Consider the following 7,130-nt stretch of genomic DNA (forward strand, 5'->3'; position numbering starts at 1 on the left):
ATAGATTTGTTCTATATATTGGGTTTTGTCTCAGGGCTCTTGTTTCCTAGAAGCGATTAGGTCTTCAGAGGTCGTACGGAGTTGCTCTTCGGAGCGCAGGACGTAGACTTTTGGTGTTTTAGGCGTACCCACTCTTGGTCTCCAGGGGTCGTGCCATTGTCGAAGGTGTATATATTATGTATTATTATCTCCTTTCGGCTTCCGTTAGGATCTTGAAGGAGGTCTATTATAGTTTCGAATATTTGTTTGATTTGGCATTCACCGTTGACTGATTTCTAAGAAGTCATATTGATTATGAAGGGAAAGGTTAAGGAAGTCTGGAGGGTTGGTGGTGGTCCTCATATTATATCGTTTGTGTCAATATAGTCTGTTCTCTAAATGTTTATCCTTGTCTATTCCTTTTATCTCCATTAAATAATACAAACTGTGATGACTCCTCTTATAGGAGGTTTTGGAGAATAGGTTTCTGTATTTGTGTCCCTTTGGATTTTCCTTGGGGTTTTCCTTATTTTATTATATGTATATATTGCTATGCTCGAACCGGTTATCTTCGTGGCCGGATTTTGAGTCTTGTTATTCCCGTTTTTTGACACTCTTTATATATATGATCTTGCGTTAGCTTATCCTTTGCACATTACGTTATCGATCGGAGTGTTGCGCGTTCGAGTTACGGTTTTTGTTTACCCCTTTTTCTACAAAGACTCCTAGTTATAATCAATTATTCATACTACTAAACGTACTAAATTTTGGTTTTAGAGGTCGTAATACCTTGCCATCTCTGAATTATGACTTAAGCATAAGACTCTGTATGGTAGGATGTTACAAACTGTGGAACCCGAAAACCTTTCAACTTCAATTTTTATAAATTCGGAACTCCAATAAAAAATATAATCCGATAAAAGTGTTCGTATCTTTTTTTTTTATGTGTTGGCATCACTTTTGTTCGGTAAAAATTGATGGTGACGTATAGTTTCCCTTTTCTTTGAGTTCGGCCAATTGGAGTTCTAGGAAGTACAGGCGATTTCTGACGTTTTCTTCTTCAGCAGTTCAGTCAAAAAGCTTCTCTGGAATTTTCATTGACTTTGATTTCGTACGAAAGTGGGGAATTTATTTCAAAATTATCTGTTTTAATTTACGAATGCCATTAAAATTTAGTGAGCAACTGCAAATAATTCATAAATTTCTCGTTTGATTAACTGATGAAAATTGATAAAATTGAGATTGTTGGTGATTGTGAATATAATTGAATGTGATGAAATTGGTTGAATTGTGGTTGTGAATGGTGATTAATCTGTGGTTATTTATTAATTTGAATATGCTGAGTTGATTATTGAAAACCTGTTGTATGAGTAATTGATGAATTGAGTTTGGGTTATGGCTATGATTATGACTGGTTTTGTTGTTGTGAGTGATTAACTAGTGAGATTGATTTTAGTTTGATTTGTTGGTATTGAATTGAGATTTGAAAATGATTTCTGATAATATTGGAATTAGTTTGAGTTACTGGACACGATTAAAAAAAAGTTGAGAATGGTTCGGTTGGGACCCGAAAAGGGTGGTGAAGTTCAATTTTAAAGAGAGATGCTGTCCAATTTTTTAAAAATTATACAAAAAGTGATTTCATTTTTAAAATCTGATTTATAAGCTTATTTTGAGAAATTATTGATTTAATTTATTAATAATTATTGGTTTGACTTAATAACATAAGAATGATAAGATTTGAAAGGTCTGAATTTTATTAAAATAGAAAGTGGCTTAACTTCAAAGAAAACGTTTTAATTATTGAAAACTATTTGATTTCAATTTATTACAGAAAGTCTTATTTTCACTTGATTTATTAAGAAAGTAAAAGGTTTTACATTCAATTTTTTGAGAATAGATTTTGTTTCAAGTTATTATTTGAGTTCGGTTTGTTAAGAGAAAAAAGGAAAGAGGAAAGAGAACACGGCACGTGTGACTATGAAATGAATAAAAGGTCACGAGAGGGTGACGGAAAGTAACTAGTTAGAGTACCAATGTGAGAATGTTAAGACGCGGGCTTTATGTGTGAATAATTGTGCGGGGATGCCCGTATATATGGAATGGCTTCCAGGAGAAAGTGGCACATGCTTCACCTGGAGAATCAACGCCTGCAAGTACTTGCAGAGGCTATGTTCGGCATACTTCAACTGGAGAATCAGCGCCTGCAAGAAGTAGAAACTTGCAGAGGTTATGCCGTTGAAATGCCTTATCTGACTTGCGAGTCGGATTGCATCGGGTGCGGGTCGAAATCGACAAATGAGCTCATTACCTGCGATAGGACTAGACATGCATCATCATTGTTTGCACATTTGCATTTGATTGTGTTTGGTTATATTGTCTCTCTGTGATTGTGCTGTTTGTCTTATTGCTATTTGTTTGTGTGTTGATCTGTTTCCTATGCTATTAGTTTATGTATTGAGGTGACTGAAAATTGAGGTTGTGATTGAGATTTGTCTTAAGTTCGGAAAATTTAAAGAAGGTAATTAATTATATAAAGTAATAGTAAAAAGTATTTTCAAAAGGTTTGATAAAAATATAATTTTATTGAGTAAAGTTAATTATTTGCATTTTATTTCATTACTCTTACGGCGTTTTCATTCCCTATTGAGAACGCGTAGTTTGTTCTCACCCCGAAATCTTTCACCCTTTCAGTAACACAGGTTCGAAGACTCAGTTTGAAGCTGCGGGCGATTATTAGTCTTATTTGAGTTAAGTTTATGTATTGAGTCGCTTTCCTAGGATTCTCTCGCCTTTATTAGTTAAGATTTTATTTTATACAGAGGGATAGAAGTTGTATCTGAGTTTCATTTGAATTCTTTTGTATGATATTTATTAGTATTAATAACTATGTGACTAGTATTGCTTGGAGATCTTTGATATATGATTTTAATTAATAGAAACAAAATTTTTCGGTTTTTTTCTAAAAATTGAAACGCGAAATCGAAATAAAGGTTCAATATTAAATAGTAAATACGGAAAATAGGTCAATAATACCTTACTTTTAATACAATTATAACGAATTAAAAGTTAGAGTATTACACAGGCACTTCTCTAATGAATGTCGGTTTGCCCCTACTAACGGGATTATATTTATGGGTTGAAAGAGGGAGAGTTAATACTTAATAGGTTACAAAGAAAAATTGTTATTCTTTGTTGTTGTTGGAGAGAGAGACTGAAAGAGAGAGTGGGAGTTTGTTTGTTTATGCCATTCTTCACTTTACTATTTTCTTCGTTTATTCCATGGTATCATCCAATTTGATTTTTATTGTTTTTGTGCTCTTTTTATGTTTCTTTTGCGTTTTTTCTGTAACTAATGAAGTTCAAATTCTTTGATTTTTTTAAGATTTTGTTTAAATTTTTTTTAGGCTAAAATTTTTAGTTATATTTTATTTTCTTATTTTTGTCTCATTCCATCTTTATAAATTGGGATTTAAAATTTTGATTAGATAAAAATAACTGAAAAAAAGGAGAGTATTCAAAAAAAAAAAAGAAATTTGGTTACATTATTAATACCAACAAGTTACATAGGATTAAAAATTAACGACATTTTTTATAGACTAACGTTTGGTTAAAAATCTCAAATAGATATAATTTTTTATGATTATTACAAAATTTATTTAAATTAGTTATGTCATCGTAGTTAATATCATCAGCGCCTCAATCTTTTCATAATCAAAACTGACTATTTACTTTTTAGATAAATTATCAATTTTTACTACCTTGTTTAGAAAATCTAAAGAGAACATTAATCTATTCTATTGTGGGCCATACTAATATGGAAATGGATTCTTTCAATTGTTAAAAAAATTGAGGGTATAAAGTGTGATCTCTAACTCTTCATTGTTCTTTCTCTCATATTTATTCTTGGTCCCACTTACAAAATTAATGGTGAGAGATTACACTTTACTCTCTTAATTGTTAAAAAAAAAATTGAGAGGATCCATTCCCTACTAATATGGTATTTCCAAAATACACTTGTTTTCTCATAATCTCACCTAACTTAAAACTCTATTTTTATTTTATGACCCAAAAAAAAAAAAACTCTACTTTATTCTTTTTTTATATATTTTTCAAAAACTATAATTGGAAACGAATAAGTTTGTTGATTTGTCTTTCTCAAATATGGAGATCATTTGTTAGGAATATATTGCTTATTATTAGTTTGATTTGAATGTCAACAATATTTGGGGGGTTGAGTGTGGATTATATCATAAATAGTATTGGAAACATTTCAAGTGTATCTGGGAGTATCGGTGCATCAATTGTTTTAACCGTTGATTTCAATTAATATATATTATATATATTTTTTATAATTCAGATTAACGGTTAAAACAACTGGAGCACCGATACTCCTAGTGTACTTGAAATGTTTCCAATAGTATTATACGTTATTTAATATGTTGGATTTGATTTGACATATGAAGTATGGATACTTCGCTAAATTATCGTATCTGTAATGTCATATTCGCGTGTCAGATATATTTTGAACACGACATTCATTGACACTCGTCTGTCACATATTTCTGTTATATCCAATTGTGTCTTAATAAAAAATAAAAAATTTTACTCTGAATATGCTTAAATACACTTAAATTATGTGTCAGTGTGTCTAACTTTATTCTTAACATATATTTTTAAAATAAATTTAGAAATAGTATGTATTATTTATTAAAACAAAAAATATTTTAATTATTTTATATAATTAAAATAATATATTAAAAATAATAAAAAATTAATTTATATTTTAATATTAATAAAATATTAAAATATTATTATAATTTATCTAATATATATATATATTACTTGTTGTAAATTCTTTTTAGTGGGAGTACATAAAGAGTACATAGTTATAAGGTGTAATAACTCAAAAATATTTGTTGAGTTATTTGTTTTTAGTGTCATCACTTCCTTGCTAATGCTAATGTTTGGTTGATGAATGCTCTGTTTTGAACTTTTGATATGTTGTATAATGTATTGATTTTGCTGTTTTTAGTGTTTAATTTAGTGTCATCACTGCCTTGCTAATGCTCTGTTTAATTTGGTGTAATCACTTCCTTGCTAATGCTAATGCTTGGTTACTGAATGCACTTCCTTGCTAATGCTAATGCTTGGTTACTGAATGCTCTATTTTTAGTGTTTAGTTTAATGTCATCACTTCCTTGTTGAATGGTGTTGCTAATGTACTAGTGTTGCTGTTTTAGTGTTTTGATAATGTACTGGTGTTGGTGTTGCTGTTTTAGTGTTTTATAATCAGTGACGGATCCAGAAAATTTTGTCCTCAGTGGGGACAATGCATATATAATATGATAATAATTCTTATAATTATATTTTGTTATGGTAAAATATAATTAGTTTTCAAATTGTCTAACAAATAAATTTAAACACCAAAATAATAAGTTAAATAGGTTTTATATTTTCTTTCAATTGTCAATACAATCAAATATTTTTCTTTCTATATATGTTATTGAACAATCATTTAAAAATTCATCTCCCATATAATTACGAAATTGACTTTTTATAATATTTATAATCAAAGAGGTTTCTTCAACTAATGTTGTTGTTACTAGCAAACCTAAAACTGATTTAAAAGAAATACCAATAAAAAATAATATTCTTTCGGGTTTATGTAAATTTTTTTTATTTAGAAACTAAGCCATTTAATTTCAGACAATATTTTTTATGTCTTATTTTCAATTTTTTTAGTCTTTCATTGATTAAATTTTAAAATTTTGCTACAAATTTTGATATAGGCAATTTATAAAAAAATTCTTTAGTAATATTTATTTACATAAACATACCAAAAATCTAAAATTATTTTTAAATATTCAAATAATTTAGATATTAATTTTTTATTAATATTAAGCGAGCTAAATATATTTTTTATGGATAAATTTTTAATCTTTTACAATAAAAAAGTATTTAATGGAGTCAAATTTTGGCTCTTCATTATATTTATTTAATTTTGTTAATTTGTTAAGTACTGAATTAGCAAATAAAAAATAATTTTATTTTAACATTATTTATAGTGTATCCACTTCTAATAATAATAAATTTATCTACTAAAATTTAATTGATGTGCTTTATATTCATGTTTTTATATATTCATTATTGATTAATGTTTATGTTTTGGATCCTTTTATTTCTTTCTTATATACTGGAGAGTGTGAACTAAAAAAAAAATTTAGTGAGATCAAATTTATTTATTGAATGGGGCAAATATTTTTTTTCTGTGTTCTACGTGAAATTATATATATATGTATGTGTAAAATTTTAAAATTTATGTGTTGATGTATTTCATGTCATGTTGTATCCTATATCGTATCTATATTCATGCATCGTAGAATTTGACTGACTGAGAAATTAGAGTTTTACTTTTCTATGTGACCAGTAAGAATAGATTTTAATTTAGGATATTGAGTCCAAAACTTAAGGCTATTTTTCCTTTATGAAGTGTGATTTGTATTTTTGTACTTTCATTTCAGTCATGTTTATATATTTGGTTGGACAATTGTGATATGTATTTGATGTATTTGTAATGCAATTGATCATATTTATCATTAAACCTATTTAAAGTGTTATCTCATTATTTTGGGCGCCATAAAAAAATATTAGAAAATCGGATCATATAGTAGTTAGTGGAATGATTCAATAAACTTTAGTAAAAAAAAAACCTGTATAACGAACGGCTACTAATTAAATAATCATATACTAATAGTTGAACTGGTAAATTAATAATTTAAGAGTATCTATATCATAGGTGCCTTTTTTTATTTGTTGATCAAAGGCAAAAGCGTGCTATATGTTCTACCTGATATTGGCCTATTAGCAAGGGTATTGGCAAAGACAAGTTGAATAGATTGGATCCCTTATGTAATAACAGAATCCCACAGTGCCCTTTTTAGGATACTTCTTAACACATTCAGCATTACAATTTTTGTCTTTACAGTATCCATACTCAGGGGTACCATCTTCACATGTCTTTGTTGGCCTCAAATTATTCTCACTGCCCGCCATAACCATTAGGGTACCTACATATATAGATAGATAGATCATACATACTATATATTGAAAATATTATGTCAACATAACCTGAAATTTTCAGAAGCATA

Source organism: Arachis ipaensis, chromosome B08 (genome assembly GCF_000816755.2).
Source record: "Arachis ipaensis cultivar K30076 chromosome B08, Araip1.1, whole genome shotgun sequence".
Classification (NCBI taxonomy): Eukaryota; Viridiplantae; Streptophyta; class Magnoliopsida; order Fabales; family Fabaceae; genus Arachis; species Arachis ipaensis.